This window comes from Petaurus breviceps, unplaced genomic scaffold (genome assembly GCF_028583685.1).
Source record: "Petaurus breviceps papuanus isolate PSGF00001 unplaced genomic scaffold, PetGlider_PUasm1.0 90594, whole genome shotgun sequence".
NCBI lineage: Eukaryota > Metazoa > Chordata > Mammalia > Diprotodontia > Petauridae > Petaurus > Petaurus breviceps.
Window position 1 is genome coordinate 4,777,126 of NW_027187281.1, and position 16,731 is coordinate 4,793,856.

The window sequence follows — 16,731 nt, forward strand, 5'->3', positions numbered from 1 at the left end:
CTCCCCTTATTATGACCTTAAAGACTTTCCTCATTGCTGGAGAAGGCTCAATGCACTAAGCATAGGTGAGGAAGAAGTTGTCTAAGAATTTGGGAGAAGAGAGATCCTGGCCTTCTGGCTTCTAGCTTTGAAAAAAAAAAGACATATGGTTCAAGGTCCCTGATGGGAAAAATATGAAGAAGAACTGACAACTCAGTAATGTTCTGATTCCTAGCTTACTATATCAGACAGCAGGGAATTCTTCCTTGCATGAAATCTGGGATTCTCTCTTTTGGTTGAACTAAGATATCTTACTGCCAGCTTGTTTACTGTATATATTTTCTGGCATATCATCTATTTTCCTTTTCTTATTTTTATTGGCTTGAATAAAGGGCAACTAGGTGGTGCAGTAGGAGAGTGCTGGGTCTGGAGTAAGGAAGACATCTTCCTGAATTCAAATCTGACCTCAGAGACTTATTAGTTGTGTGACCCTCAACAAATCACTTAGCCCTGTTTGCCTGTTTCCTCATCTGCAAAATGAACTGGAGAAGGAAATGGCAAAACACTTTGGTATCTTTGCCAGCATAACCCCAAATGGGGTTATGAAGAGTTGGATATGACTGACTGAAGATGACTAATAAGAAAAAATGAGTTTATTTGTTATTCAATATGTATGAATTCTTCATTTCCCACCAGCTTGCACTCCTTGAACTGAACTCTATCAAACCCAGCTCCAAGTACCTCCCTGCTTTCCCTTTTCAGCTTCCTTTACCTTCCCTAGTTATACCATAAGCTTCTTGTGGTCAGGGACTATCTTTCTTTTTATATTTATATAAAGTACAAAATATCTTTTAGTATAGTACTATACACAAAATTTATTTTAGTATTGCACTTAGCACAATGCCTGGTACATAATAGGTGTTAAATACATGTTTACTAAATGATTATTCCTGAATTTATGTTGGTAGCATTTTGCCGGAAGAGAGTCAAGCCTTAGATATATAATTTGGGGGCACTCCTCTATTAAGGGACAGCAATCAGAATTGCAGTTTGAATGTAAAAATTATTTCCCCTAGACTAACAATATTTAAGGGGGAAGATAATTGTAATTCTAGTCAGGTTGACTATCCTCTCTGAGGATAACAGAGTGGCCAGCCTTTTGTCCCAATTTCTTGCTTCCTTGGGAGGAATCAAAGTCTCCTTTGGAGAAAGTTGTGTGAAAGAGATCATAGAAAGATATTCATGCTTCCCCTTAAGCTAAATATAGACAGAATGAGAGACACATAACCTACATGGGCACAACATAGCACACACCACTCTCTTATATATGGGAACCTGTTTGCAAGAATGAGACACTAACTTCACTTATTTTTCTAAGAAATTGTTATTTTTTCTGTTTTTTTTAAAACCATGGACACATTTTAATGCAGTCCTGTGGTTCTGCAATATTTTGCCACAAACGTGGCCCATTTTTTTCCTTGCATGATCATACTTAGGTAGAATTTTTATCTGACACTTTAAGCTTGACAAGTTATTGAAGTGAATGACTACTGAAAACTTCAGGCATCAGTTCTAAAAAAGCACATTTTTAAGGTTTGTTTTTCTTTTTCTGGCTTGGAATGGGTTAAAATACAAGCTTTTTTTCTACAGACTGACAGGTTTATAGCTTAAATTGTATGTTAGCAGTTTTCTTTGAGAAAAATTTTGAAGGAAGAATTTTTTTCTTCAGACTTTATTTTTTAGTGATAGTGAATCCTGAGATAATCTAGTTTGCCTGTAGTTTATTGAGAGTGTTGTGTTCAAATGGATATTGCCACAGGTTAGCAGTATGAGTGGCAGCAAACATTTTCCACTTAGCATTTTTTGCTATGGTCAATTGTGATCCAGGAGGAGATTTTATCCTTCCATTCTCGAAACACATTTTGTTTGCTTTCCCCCCCTTTCTTCTCCAGAAGATCTTTGTTTAGAAACACAAACAATTTTGTGGAATTTATAGTGCATTTTTTAGTTTAGTCTTTTTTTTGATGTGTAACAGACTTATAAAACTAATATGGCTTTTATCTTAACCTTATATTTGCATAAAAATATCGTTATGAAATTATTCAATCCATTGATATGGTATGCCTCAAAAGTCTGAATGCTACTGTATGCATAATTAATCACTGTATGTTGATATATGAAATGACAGTGGTTCTGTCTTCATGATTTGAATTCATGTCTTTATGTGCCATTGTTGTAATACTGTACATTTATTATTTGTATTAATATTTGCAACTAGAAAAGATGAGAATTAAAGCAGTTGAGGTTATTTGAGGGCAGAGGATGTTTTTACCTCAATATTTATATCCCTAGTACTTAGCATAGTGCTTGGCTCTTAGTAAGTACTTCATAAATTCTTTTTTTGTTTTCATTCATTTACTTATCCATCCATTCATTTTGTTATGTGGCTCGGATCCCATTGCTTTATAGGTATGCCTCCTCTGAAGGCACATTCACCCCAAACCTTTTAGAAGAGATTAACATCAAGTACTGCATGCAGCAATATTCTAAATGCAAATGAACCTCATTTCTCAACCAGTGAATGGTTCCCTGAAATCCTGCTTTGCAGAAAAATGCTGATCAAAGAATGTTCCTTGGCACCTGTGACAATGCTAAACAAAACTGGCACTATCTTTCTTCTGATGCCTTTTCTCTCTGGCCTGATGACCTATTTGCTAGGGGAGATTGTGATTTGGGCATCCAGTTTCTGTCCTAAGTTATCTCACTATGTCAAGATGTAGCTTATTCTACAGGATGATAAATTTAGAGCTGAAAAGGACCTTAGAGCTCAGCTAATCAGTCAAAAAGATTCATTTTATTGATAAATAAACCTTGGGTCATGAAACAATAAGTAACTTGCTCAAGGTCACATAGCTAGTGAAAGCCAAGACTCACATGTAGCTTGTCTGATTCTCAGCCAAATGTTCTTCTGCAATAATTTTTGGCCTTCCATTTTCAGACAGAGCTAATTGTTGGAAGCTCTTATCTGTGAAATGGAAACAACAGTCTTTACCCCAAGGAGAAGTCCAGCAGTAGATGGGAGGAGAGCATTAGCTTCAGAAAGATGAGGGTTCAAAGGTCATCTCTGATCATACTTGTCTGTGTGATACTGAGCAAACAACACTGGAATCTTTTAGGGTCCCATCTGTAAAGCCAAGCATGAGCAGCTTTCCAGAGGAATGCTGCTATGGACAGCTTTCAAGGTTCTGATTGCTTAGTATAGTGAACATTCTATTTATTCAGTAACAGATAGGAGCAAAACATTAATAGAAAATCAAAATACAGCATTCACCATGTCATACAACTCAACAACTTACTTATCACTAAAAAGGTCACATAGTTTTCACCAAAGTGGTCACATAGTTTTCAACAAAGTACATTCATTTAGTCAATCACAAAATCCTTAATTCAGTATATTTCTGTTACTTCAGTCTGAGATGGCACTCGTTTTTTTTTTTTGAAAGTCACATAGTATCTTGGGCACATATTGAATTTGTTAGTCAAATAGAAATGCTGGGTCTTTTCCATACAAATTGTTTTAAAACTAAGTCACTCTCACTCTGTATCTATATACATATCTATGTATATCTACTTAAGTAGAACACTTTCTATTTTTTAATTGGAATATTTGGTTTCCTTTTATTAATTCTTTTTTATTGTTCAGGGCTCAGGGTCATTCCTCCTGTAACTCTTGGTTAAGTGAAAGTCTGTCTTCTGTTAATATTAATCTTACCTGATCAAAATATGACTCATGAAATAAGGAGAAACTGATCTTTCTTGGATAGATGGATAGATAGATAAAATGCTTTAATTATTTAACTCTCCTAGCTAGGAAGGAAGGATTTCTTTGACATTAAGCCTTCTTGGCTAATGGTGACATGGTGACATGTAAATTTTCCCTCTCAACCAAATTATTTGTGAATTCTCTAAATGTAGTTTAATCTATAACTTGATTTAGTTTACTTATAGACTATGCTTGATGAAGTTTGTTTCCTTAGGGAATGTATAAGATTATGATTCTGCTTATCTAAGTTTGTTAAACTATTATGACAATGAAGGAAGTTTGTTATTATGAATTTATTTATTTAACTTTTATGGCTTAAGAGGAATATAAAAATTTGCAATATGTAAAAAAACACTCTGACATGATTTTGCCTATAAGAATGTTAGAATCCTAATGATCATTTAGGTTTTCTCTGAGGCTTGAACATCTGCTTGAGCATAATAATAAAACCTAGATTTTTTTCCTCTATAAATTTTGTGTTGTGAATATAATTTGGCAGCAGCCACCTACTAAATGAACTAAGAGAAGAGATATTTCTCTCATAATATTTTTTGGGGGGTCTGGACCTGTGATTCATCTAGCATGACTTTTCTTTTTTCAAATTTATTTATTTATTTTTAATTTTCAACGTTCACTTTTATACGATTTTGAGTTCCAAATTTCCCCCCTTCCTTCCCTAACCCCTCCCCAAGATGGCATGCAATCTGATATAGGCTATAGTGTTTACAATCATATTAAAATTATTTCCACATTAGTCATAGCATGACTTATTTTCAGAGAACCCCTGCTGCTTCCTAGTGCTAACTAGTTCCATTCCTAAGTGCTCCTAAACCATCTGTTTAAGACTCCATTCTAGAATATGTTTGAGATGGGATAAAAGCATGTGATCTACAATTTATAGTATGCTCATTTCCTTCCTTTTTAAAAATGGAGACATTTTTGTATCTTGAGTCTTTGGGAAATTTTTCATGATTTCTCCAAGAGTACCACAAACAATTCAGCAGTTACACTTGTAAGTTCTTAATTAATTGGAAACAAAATTTGATTTAATTAAGAGGAGAATTCAGAAATAAATTTATTTTTATTACCCCAGAATTGCTTTTTATTATTGCTTTTATGTAGAGTTTTTAGGTTTGCAAAGCTTAATCCTCATAATAACCCTGGAAGGTAGGTGCATTTATTATCTTCCTTTTCCAGATAAGGAAATCGAAGTAGACAAAGGTTAAGTGACATAGCAAGCAAGTATTTGCTACAAGATTTGAACTCAGGTCTTCCTAACTATAACACTATCCACTGTGCTACCTAGCTGACTTACATATCTTTTATGATCCTTAGTACCTTTAAAATGTTCTTCATATTTTAGTGTTTGATTTATATTCTATGTATTCTAAGATGCTGTGTATCAATTTGCTTATTTACTTAAAATGTTTGTATTTTTATTACTGATAATGAGAAATTAACTTGACAATTTTATAATGGAACAATTTCTATTTTCTAGATTAGTTAAATTTCTTAATTTCATATCAAAATTGGTACATGGGATTGCTGCTGTATTGGGGGGCACGATCATTGTTTGACTATGCATTCGGAGATAGTTTATGAGGTTAAGAGATGTTTATGCTACAAGTGAAAAGAAAAATAAAACCTATTAGCTTTCAGCTTTACCATTCTCAAGTTCATTTAAAACTACATTCCTATGTACCCACATAAAATAAGTGAAAGATAGTGACATACAGGTAGAACCGAAGGTTAGAGTCAGATTTTGGAGGACCTTAAATGCTAGGCTGAAATGTTTGTAATTGGCCTCTGATGTCCTATCCAGTTCTTGATCTATGACTCTGTGATCCAATAATAACAAAGTGATTAGATCCATTCCATAGTAATGTTTTGTTGGTAGTTGTGTAGACAATAAACTGTATGGGGTTGGAGGAGAGAGGAAACATGGAAATCAATAATGAAGTGGTCCCAAAAGTCTAGGCAAAAAAGTGAAAGTCTGAATTTTGGTGATGGCCATGTGAACAAAGAGAAGGGAGTCAGATACAAAACATGTTGTGGAGGTAGAATTGAAAAGACTTGACAACTGTTTGGACATAAAGGATGAGGGAGACAGAAGAGTGAGAGAATTCTCCAAGGTTAGGAACCTGAGTGACTGGAAGAATGGTGCTCTCAAGAAAAATAGGAATGTTTGAAGGAGGGTAGGATTTAGGGAGAAGATAATGAGCTCTGTTGTGAACATGTTGAATTTGAGATGTCTATGGGAAATCTAGTAGGAGACATCTAACAAGTAATCAATGATCTATTACTGGAAGTCAAGAGAAAATCATGCTGGATATATTGATTTGGGAGTTATCTGCATAAAATTATACACATGGGAACCAATGAAATCTTAAAGAGAGACAGAATGAAGAAAAGAGCCCAAGATAGATCTCTGGGGAAAACCCACAGTAAGGAGGCAGGAGATGGGTGGAGATCCATGAAAGAAGGCTCCCAAATCCAAGGTCATCCTTGACTCCTAACTCTCATTCACCCCATATATCTAATCTTACTTAACCTTTACAGTATCTCCTACATATGATCCTTTCATTTCACTCACAATCACTGCCCTATGACAGACCATTTCACCTCTCACCTTGATTATTGCAATAGCCCTCTAATTGGTTTCTCCACATTCAATCTCTCTCCATCCCAATCTGTTCTTCACGTAGTGCCATAATAATTTTCCTAAAGCACAGGTATGATAATATCTCTCCCCATCTTATTAACTCTAGTGCCTCCTTATCGCTCTTAATAGCAAACATAAATTTCTTCATTTAAGATAAAAGAGACCTGTACACCTTGGTCTATATCAACTTGACTAGCTCCCATTTCTAGGGCAGCTAGAAGGCATAAGTGAATAGAGCACTGGGCCTAGAGTCAGGAAAACCTGAGTTCAAATCTGAACTCAGAAACTTATTAGCTCTGTGACCCTGGGCAAATAATTTAACCCTGTTTGCCTTAATCCTGTTCTGTAAAACGAGCTGGAGAGGAAAACAGCAAACTGCTTTAGTATCTTTGCCAAGAAAATCCCCAAAAAGGCCACAGAGTTGGACACAACTGACATGACTGAATAACAACTCCTATTTCTATACTTTACTTGACTTCTTTCTGATCCCCATATATGGCACTTATTTTCCCATCTCCAAGAACAGTGTTCTTCAGTTTTGACTGTTCTATATGAGGACTTTTCTGATCTCCCTAGCTTTGCTAGCACTCTACCACCCTCAATCACTTTGTATTTATTATGTCTCACTGAATAGAATGTAAACTACTAGAAGGCAGGAGCTATTTCATTCTTGTGTCTACATTGCAATTCTTATCTTTATGGTGTCTAGCATAGCAGGAGCTTAATAGATGAATGATGCAAACCAGCTTAGTAACCTTGAAGGAAAAGGTCAGTCTGGCATAACTTTTTCATGAAACCATGCCATTTTGTAATCAGTTTCCATTTGTAAATGTTAACTAATTGTCCCTTTAATAAAACATTGTAGAAAATTTCCAAGAATCAAAGATAAACCCATTGGCCTACAGTTTTCAGATATAATTATTTTATTTTGGAAAACTGGGAGAACATTTGTCCTTCTTTAATCCTGTTCTATGTCTTTGATCTCTATAGTCTTTATCTCTAAGAATGGTTCAACAAGTTGGTCTGATCATTCTCTCAGTGACCAAGGGTGTAGTTCATCAGGGCTAGGTGATTTGAATTCATCCAGGGTACTTAGGTGCTCTCACTGTCTCTTAATTTAGCATGGACATCAATTACCCATTAGTTACTCCCCCCTCCCCAGGTTCTTTTCAATCCCATGATTATTCATCTCAGCTGAGAAAATAGAAGCAAAATAAAAGAGTTCAGCAGTTTTTCTTTTTGTTGGTGGTTAGCTTGCATCTGTCTCACTGATGGGGCTGGTGGAGTAATGGGACACCTAACAAGGATCCTTGAACTTTTCCACAAATTTAGGGAACCAGTCCTTGGCATTCACTTGAGGCATCTGTCTCATCCCAGCCCACCTTGACTACTTAATTAATTTACTTGACTCTCTTTAATCCCATCCAGGCCCCTTTCTTTGTTACCTCCACAACATCCCAGGCTACTTGCCAGTCCTTGATCCCTTCCAGATCTTCCCAGAGTCTTTCTATATAAAATCAATCTTACCCTCATTATGTATAAAATCATCTTACCCTTAAGAATCTGACCTGCTTGTATTTGAGTCACAAATATTGCAGACTCACTAGGAATCTTGTCCACTCAATCAGTGTCTTAATAGACTTGCTACTTGGACTGAAAGAAGGCTTGAGTGTTCAAATTCTTTTGAGCCAGACCTCCACCATGTACCCTTGTATTTTTGGGTTTCTACCACCACTGGAGTGTAACATCATCTTCCATCCAAACCAAACAGCAATTCTATTGATTATTTATTTATTTTTTGCTGGGGGAGGGGGCGGCAGGGCAATTAGGGTTAAGTGACTTGCCCAATGTCACAAAGCTAATACATGTTAAGTGTCTGAGGTTGGATTTGAACTAAGGTCCTCCTGACTTTAGGGCCAGTGCTCTATTCACTGTGCCACCCAGCCATCCCTAATTCTATTGATTTTTAATACTCTCACCAAAATAACTTAATACAACATTTTTGTTGTCCTTCATGTTTCTCACCAGTCTCAGCTCATTCTGACCTTTAGCAGTCCCAAACTTTATTCACAACTTTTATAAGACCATGACATCCTCCATTAGCTGCCTCTGCTACCATCTCCTGTTTTTTTTTCCAGCCAAGTGGATTGCTGAGTTTTCTTTTTATCCACACTGGTATTTCTTGGACAGCTCTCTCTTTTTCTTCTCAGTTGAATAATTTCTCTTTCATTTCATAATTTCACTTTTTAGAGCTTTATCTCCCTTCTGGGGTGGCTTCTTTGGTAGAATTTTAATTCATGGGGTCCTATCTATCCTTTCTCTAAACACTTTGAAATCAGCTTTCCCAAAATCCACATACCTAATTATTCCTGTTTTTTTTTACTTTCTCTACTATGTACTACTATTTTACTATACTACTATAGTACTACTTCTATTACTATGAGTTAATGGGAATTTCCCACCACTGCCCACTCGGGCTCCCTTCATTTGAATCCCAGAAGATGAAGAATTAGATTTCCTTTTATAAGTTCATCTACCTTTTGGAGCATAAAATTATCATTAAGGCAAGTTAAGGGATGATTTGTCACTCTGCTTTTGGCAGAGAGATAGCTTTCATAGATGAATGAATAATTGAAGCCTCCTCACTATCATGCCTCTGTTCCATAGTTTCTCAGTTTCTTCATCTATTTCCTTTCTATCCAGGTAGTCTGTATGGGATAGTTTCTACTTCCAATGGTCTTAACCAAAATTGCCCTCATCATCTCAACTACTTATTTTATTTTATTTTTGCTTTTTGGAGGGCAATTGGGGTTAAGTGACTTGCCCAAGGTCACACAGCTAGTTTTTTGTGTTAAGTGTCTGAGGCCGGATTTGAACTTCCACTACTTATTTATAGGATAAGATGTTAGATCTAGAAGTTAAAGAGACATTAGTGGTCATTTGGTTCAACCCCTTCATTTGCTAAATGAGGAAAATGAGACCCAAGGAGGTTTGCCCTGAGTAACACAAGTGGCAAGTGACAGAATCTTGGATGTCCTAACATGAGCGTATCTTCTTAATATACAATGAAGTTTTACCACCACCATGTCCTGCTTTGTCAGAACAAAACAAGTCCTTCTTTCTACATTGTGGTTACTCTTTATGGTATCAAACTTTGTGGATGTGTGCATCCAAATCAATGCCTATCCATATCTATATAGCATATATATCTATATGCTTGTATGCACACACACAAGCATACAGAAACACACACATGCAGATATATATCTATAGCCATATCTATAGACTTTATATACTTGGCTTTCTTCATTTTTCCTCCAAGAGTCTATGAGGCAATGTTCACTCCCACCCTGCTCCAGACTCCTTTCATTTGAATCTCAGAATACAATTTTTCCTTGTTGGTGATAAGATGATGAAGAATTGGATTTCCTTTTATTAGCTCATCTGTCTTTTGAGGATGAAATTATCGTAGTCTTAGAAATTATGAAAGAGAGAATTCTAGAAAAACCTGGGGAAACTCATGAACTATAATTGTTTAGAACCATAACAGCAAGTTATAGAATAACACCACATTGTAAGGGTAAATAATATTGAAAGATAAAACACACACACATGCACACATGCATGTACATACACATGTGTGCTCATATATGGAATTTTCTCCTTGCCACTTCCTTATTTCTATAAATAACTTTTGACTAGAATTCTGGGTCAGAGTTTTTTTTTTATGGATTCTTTTTAATAGTCTGATAAAGCTAATGGACCTCTTACCTGAATAATTGTTTTTAAGATTCGTAATGGAAGAAAATAATAAATTTTAGTCAGAGGTTAGTTAAAACAAAGATGTGATTCCCCCCCTCCCCTTCCAACTTCATGTCTGTGAGGCCCAGGGTAAGAACCCCTGCTTTAGACAAATAAATTTTTAATAGTTTTAGTTAGAGTCTCTCCACTCTCCTCCCCAGTTAGCCTCTTATTCCTATATGCAAAGCTATGCTTCTAAAATCCAAATTCCATTCCCAGAGAGTATCTTCTTTTTCCATTGTACACTTCCCATACTTACCTCTCTTTTCTGAATCCTTTGCTCTCATTGAACAGCAGTGATGAAAATATTCTTTGTGGCTCTAAGGGTTTCAGGTCTTTCATAATCTTTAGAACACTTTATGCCTCTTTCTTTTGACAGTATTGTTTGGGTCTGGTTCATGTGAATCATCAGAAGTAGGTAGTAGTCAACAAGTTTGACAAGTCTTGGGAGGCTCACTGTTACGGCTTAAATATATGCCACTGGAAAATAGCAGACCTTTATATTGTTATCAGGTTGATAAATTATGGACTCAAAACTTCTCCTCAGGGAGTCACTGACCACCACTGTTTCTTTTTTTCCCTTTATTTATTGTATAATCCCTCATCTGCCTGTATCATTTCCAGAATATCCAGCTCCATTTTTTTCTGAAAGAGGCTTATATCTATTTCTTTTAGTTCCAAGTCTTCAGTGATCCTTTATATAAAATTAGAAAAATTCCAATCCTAAGAAACAACAAATAAAATGAGCATTTTTACATTTGTTGTGGAATAGTTGAATATTGTACATGAAATAGATTATGATATGGAGCTTGTTTTTATTTTAAAGTATATACTACATTCAACATATAACTTTCAAAGCTCTCCTGCTTGTCAGTGACTATGTCTATCCTTCCTTTTGCTTTTTTTTGGCCTTTTGGAGGGCAATTGGGGTTAAGTAACTTGCCCAAGGTTACATGGCTAGTTTTTTTGTGTGGGTATTAAGTGTTTGAGGCCAGAACCGAACTCGGGTCCCCCTGACTCCTAGGCCTATGCTTTACTCACTACACCACCTAGCCTCCCCATTCCTTTTGCTTTCTTGTTTCAGGTGGATACTGTTCTTAACCTCTTTATTCCTCCCTCATCCCCATTGAAGAGGGGGGAGAAAAGGAAAAGCAAAACCCTTGTAGCAAATGTGCATGGTCAAGTACAACAAATCCCTGCATTGATCATGTCCAAAAATATCTGCCTCATTCTGCATCCCACGGCTGTCATCTCTCTGTCACAGAGTGTGTAGCACGCTTTATCACTGGTTTTCTCAAATCTTTTTTTGGTAATTGAATTGAACAGAATTCTCAATTCTTTAAAATTGTTTGTTTATATAATGTGGGCTGCTATTCTATAACCTATTCTCAGGGTTCTAATACATATAGTTCAAGAGTCTTTTTGGGTTTATCTGGAATTTTCTTGGTTAGAATTCCTAATTCTATAGTAAGGTGTTTGTGAAGTATAATAAGCCTGTTAGTGGCATTGATAGTTCAAAGGGTACACACAAGTTAGTAACTTTTTCTTTACAATTCCAAATTGCTTTTTAGAATGGTTGGACCAATTCACAGTTTAACCTACAGTGTATTAATGTACTTGGTTTCCCAAAGCTCTTTCAACATCTGTCATTTTCTTCTCTTTTTGTCACCTTGGAAACCTGTGTAGTAAACCTCAGAAATTTTTAAATTTGCATTTTCTAGCAGATTTATATAACATTTTCATAAGGCTATTGATAATTTGGACTTCATCTTTAGAAAACTGTCCATTATATCATCTGATCATTGATTTAATGAGAATCATCACTTTTTATATAAATCTGAATCTGTTTCTTACATAGCTTAGAAATAAGAACTTTATCAGGGAAGTTTGATGCAAAGATTTTCTTTTTTTAAAATTAAATTTTATGTTTATTTTTACTTTACATCATTTATTTCCACAAGATTTCGAGTTACGAATTTTCTCCCCATCTTTCCCCTACCCACCATCCCGAAACAGTGATCCCATTGTATACCACCTCCCCCAATCTGCTCTCTCCTATATCTTCCCCCATTCCTCCTCTGACTTTCCAGTAGGGCAAGATGGATGTCTATGCCCCAGTGCCTGTATATCTTATTTCTCAGGTGCACATATATATATATATATATATATATATATGTATATATTAAACATTTGATTTTAAAACTTTGAATTCCAGATTCTTTCTCTTCCTCTGTTGTCACCCACCCTGACTGGAAAGATAAGCAATTCAATATATGTTGTACATGGGTAGCTATGCAAAACATTTACATAGTGAATATATTGTGAAAGACTGACTATATTTCCCTCTATCCTATCCCTCCCCCCACTTGTTCTGTTCTCTACTTTGACCCTGTTCTTTTTCAAAAGTCTGTGCTTCCAACTTCCCTCCCCCCAACCTGCCCTCTCCTCCATCATCCCCCCTCTCATTCCCTTCCTTTCTACTTTTCTGTAGGGTGAGATACCCTATTTAGTGTGTATGTCATTCCCTCCCTAAGCCAAATTCAATGACAATAAGGTTGACTTATTCCCCTTTGCCTTACTGTTATTCCCCTCCTTTGTAACAGTTTTCCCTTGCCTCTTCTATATGAGATAATTTACCCCATTCTGTCTCTCCCCATCTCCTCTCATTATATACCTCTTTCACCTCTCAATTTCACCTTTTAAATATCATCCCTTCCTATTCAATTGGTCCTTTGCCCTCTGTCTGTGTATACCCATAGACATATGTATATACACACAATCACATATATATTCATATGCCCATATACCCTCCTACATAGACATATATGTATGTATGTATTTGCATGTGTGTATATATACATACACACACATTTACATTCCCTTCAACTATTCTCATACTGAGAACAGTTTCTTAAGTTACAATTATCATTTTATCATGTAGGAATGTAAATAGTTCAACTTTAATAAGTTCCTTATGATTTCTTTTCCCTTTTTACATTCTCATGCTTCCCTTGTTTCTTGTAACTGAATGTCAAATTTTCTATTCAACTCTAGTTTTTCATCATGAATGCTTGAAAGTCCTCTATTACACTGAAGGACCATATTTTCCTCTGAAACATGATACTCAGTTTTGCTGGGTAGGTGATTCTTGGTTTTAATTCCAGTTCCTTTGCCCTCCAGAATATCATATTCCATTCCCTTCGATCCCTCAGTGTAGAAGCTGCCAGATCCTGGGTTATCCTGATTGTGTTTCCACAACATTCAAATTGTTTCTTCCTGGCTGCTTGTAATATTTTCTCCTTGATTTGGGAATTCTGGAACCTGGCTATAATATTCCTAGGAGTTTTCTTTTTGGGATCTTTTTCAGGAGGTGATTGGTGGATTCTTTCAATTTCTATTTTGCCCTCTGGTTCTAAAACATCAGGGCAATTTTCCTTGAGAATTTCTTGAAGGATGATTTCTAGGTTATTTTTTTGATCATGGTTTTCAAGTAGTCCAATAATTTTTAAATTATTTCTCCTGGATCTATTTTCCATGTCAGTGGTTTTTCCAGTCAGATATTTCACATTACCTTCTATTTTTTCATTTGTTTGGTCTGTTTAGTAGTATCTTGATTTCTCATAAAGTCACTAGCTACCATAAGCCCCAATCTAATTCTGAAGGAATTATTCTCTTCAGTGAGCTTTTGAGATTATTTTTCCATTTGGCAAATTGGCTTTTTAAGGCATTCTTCTCATTGGCTTTTTGAGCGTCTTTTGCCATCTGAGTTAGTCTATTTTTTAAGGTGTTATTTTCTTCAGTCAGGTTGTTGACTCTCATTTCATAATTTTCTTGCATCATTCTCATTTCTCTTCCAAATTTTTCCTCCACTTCTCTTCTTTGGTTTTCAAAATCCTTCTTAAGGTCCTCTATGGCCTGTAACCAGCTCATATTTTTCTTGGAAGCTTTTGGTACAGGAGTTCTGACTTAGTTGTCTTTCTCCTGTTCCATGCTTTGATCTTTTTGTTCCCAAAATAGGAGTCTAAGGTCAGATTGCTGAGGTTGCTTTGCTTCCTTTGCTTGCTCATGTTGCTACTCAATTACTTGACTTTTGAGCTTTTTGCCATAGTAGAACTCTGCTTCCAGAATGGAGAGCTTTGTCCCAAATCACTGGAGTTTTCTCAGCTGCTGGAATTATTAATTGGTTGCCTTCTCTAAAGCCTCAGCGCGCTCTGGCTCACTGGTCATGCAACCCAGTTCCTCCACCCTAGAGAGTGATCCAGATCCAAGCAGGTTAAAGCAAGAGTGATTACCCCTCAGACTGATTGTTTGGTCCCCCTACAATCTGCAGGCCAGGAGCTTCGAAGCAGCCATGTGGCAGCAGCTGCAGCACTTCACTTGCTTCTCCCTCTGGGGGCAGAGGCCGGACCTCATTCCTGGACTCCCTGTTCCCAAGGTTCACACTGACCTCTCACTTTGTCTTTAGCATCTATGGGCTGATAATTCTGGCAACCACTACAGCTGCCGGTGATCCACTCTCCTGAAGTCCATCCAGCTGGTGGCTGGTTGTGGCTGCCCTGAGGCAAAAATCTTGGGCTCAGGTGGGGCTGGGCTCTGCTCCTAGGGTGCTATGATGGCCCCTTCTTGCTGGCCTGCTGGGCTGTCTTCAGCAGGAGATTAGTTTCTCTCTGTCACTTTGTGGGTTCCGTAGCTTTAAAGTTTGTTTTGAGTCATTTTTTTTTTACATGTATTGGAGTAGGTGGAAGCAGGAGCCACTCAGAAGTCCTGTTTCTACTCTGCCATCTTGGCTCTGCCCCCTGATACAAAGATTTTCCAAAGTTAAATGTTTTGCTTCTAATTTTGATTTTGCTTGTACAAAATATTTAAAAAATATGCAATTGAAATCGTCCATATTACCTTCTGTGATCTTCTCTCCCTTGTGATACTCTTTCCTTAGGGAACAATATATTGTTGGATTTTTCCCCCTAAATCATTCTGCTAACCATTTTTTCTTTTTGAGTTGAGTTTGTTGCATTCAAATTTATTGTGTATTCCTCCCTATATATTCTATTATGCATTTTCCTCTCTTTGCCATCTTTTTCCCTTTTTACAAAGAAAAAGAGAGTAATAAGAGAGTTTGCTGAGCACTGTCAACCTATGCTTGATGAAATCTGCTTCAGCTCCCCTGTCTTTCTTCTTTTTCCCTATTTTAAAACCCTTCCACACAACCTACCTTCAAGTGTAAAGCATGTTTTTTCTAATGTGTCATTTCTCCCTGAATCTACTGTCCCTCTTATTCTTCTTCTTGACCTCTCCTAGGTTATTCCTATTTCTTTGTTTAGGTGAATGCATTTCTATACCAATCTCTCTCTCTCTCTCTCTCTCTCTCTCTCTGTCTGTCTCTCTGTCTTTCTCTCTTTCTCCCCCTCTCACTCCCTCCCCCCCTCTCTCTGACTCTCTCCCTCTCTTTGACTCTGTCTGTCTCTCTGACAGTATTTTCTGGCCTCCTTTGACTAGTTAAGATTTAAGTAAAGTTCAAGTGATACATGCTCTTACCTTCCTTCTCCTTATTTGTATAGTCATTTACATGTGGGTCCAAATTATGTGATAGAGTAAGTGCCCTTCATCTGCTCCCTTTCTTCACTTCATTTCCTCCTCCCTTTCCTTTTTCCATTTAAGATCATAAAGTGGTGTTCTGACTCATTCAGCTCCTCTGAGCCCAGATGACATTGAGATTTTGAAAGGCCACATGTTTCTTCTTTCCCATTAGAATATAAATGCTTTATTTTAAACTCTTGCTTCATTTATTTCAGGAATTATTAATGATTTTATGGCCAAACTGTATTTTTCTTAGAGACTTTTTATTGTAGATGTGGGGTTATTCCTTTTCTGAGTTTGTCTCTTAAGCATCTCTGACTCCACAGTAGTTCTTTATTTTGGGTGAATTTTCATTTACATAATCTTCCTGAATTATACTTTGTTTTTGAGATAGACTTTAAACACTTCTGGAGGAAAGTTTGGGTCCTTGTATAGTGTTAACTTGGGTTCTACTTAGATTTGCTTTGGGTAGTGTGCTATATTTTTCAAGTATCTCAGGAGTGGTGCAGGTCAAGGAGTTTTACATTTTCAGAGGGCCTTGAGTAATCTGTCCTGGAGAGCAGCTTGATCACTTTCTTTCTGGTCTATACTCTTCAGACTTCTGACCCTATCTTTGACCAGAGGAATGCAACTGCAGACTTGTACCTGGTTAGAATATTAGGAGATTGTTAGACCCAGCCCCTGTCCTCTAGATGGAAGACTGCAAAGGTTTAAATGACAGCTATAGACTCATCCGTAGCCTGCATTCCCTGCCCTTATACTCAGCTATAGGTTCCAGCACTGGTTCTTAACTGCACTCTAAAGTTAGAGGGAGTGTTGCAAGGTCACCCCTCTTTCTATTCCCTGTCCTATATATAGCTGTGAACTCCAGCTGATTCTCCCTACTGGA